General features: G+C 45.3%; 1 protein-coding gene and 1 long non-coding RNA gene across 5 annotated transcripts in view; one reads left to right on the forward strand and one right to left on the reverse strand.

The window, feature by feature from the left end:
* The window catches only part of LOC116852709 (mediator of RNA polymerase II transcription subunit 16), a 144,673-nt gene that overhangs the window by 126,251 nt on the left and 17,605 nt on the right, over positions 1-817 (reverse strand). The window lies entirely within an intron of this gene.
* LOC116852714 overlaps positions 1-817 on the forward strand; it is a 12,520-nt gene that overhangs the window by 798 nt on the left and 10,905 nt on the right. The gene's annotated exons all lie outside the window — the stretch shown is intronic.

The raw sequence follows: 817 nt of genomic DNA on the forward strand, positions 1-817 counted from the left end.
TAAAAAAATTAATGTGACCTTGACCTGACCTTCGCTACGCAACCCAAGGTCAAACTGATGTGATCAGTAAATACATCTTTTTAAACGCCACAACTTTTATCTGAAACATTTTTTTCTAAAATGCTTAGTTTTCGAGATATTTCACCGGTCCGGGACTTTTTGAACACCCTGTATACATACACCGCAAGCCCGCCCGGGCGGCGGACGAGCAGTGTGTGTGTGCGCGCGCGCGCGCGCGCGCGCGTGCGTGCGTGTGTGTGTATGTGCTAGGAGCAGGCACCTTTCTAGTCTATAAACTTAATGTTTTTGTGTACAGGGTGTCTGACTCGTACCGTATCAATGCTAACATATAGCTAGAATAGATCGGGGTGAGTAATAGAATCGGTGTCTTTTTTTAAACCACGTAAGATTTTGATATTAACGATAAAAGATTTCTACCGAGCGGCAGCTCACTGGACAATCAGCACATGTGCTGCGGTGAGACGAACGCTGTACGCGTTATAGCATCGACATGATAGCCTAGCCGAGCCAGTCTCCTAACAACGAGGAAAACGCGTTGCCAGGAGGCTGGCCCGGCTAGCTTATCATGCCGATGCTACAGCGCGTACAGCGTTCGTCTCACCGCAGCATACGTGCTGATTGGTCAGTGGGTTGCCGCTCAATAGAAATCTTTTATCGTTAATATCTCAAAATTTTACGTGGCTGTTTAAAAAAAAAACACCGATTCTATTACTTACCCCGACCTATTCTAGCTATATGTTAGCTCTGGTGTGATATGAGTCAGACATCCTATATATGGTGTCGAAAAATTATATTC

This window comes from Odontomachus brunneus, unplaced genomic scaffold (assembly GCF_010583005.1).
Source record: "Odontomachus brunneus isolate Ranch 3 - 2012 unplaced genomic scaffold, Obru_v1 Obru_scaffold_250, whole genome shotgun sequence".
Taxonomy (NCBI): Eukaryota; Metazoa; Arthropoda; class Insecta; order Hymenoptera; family Formicidae; genus Odontomachus; species Odontomachus brunneus.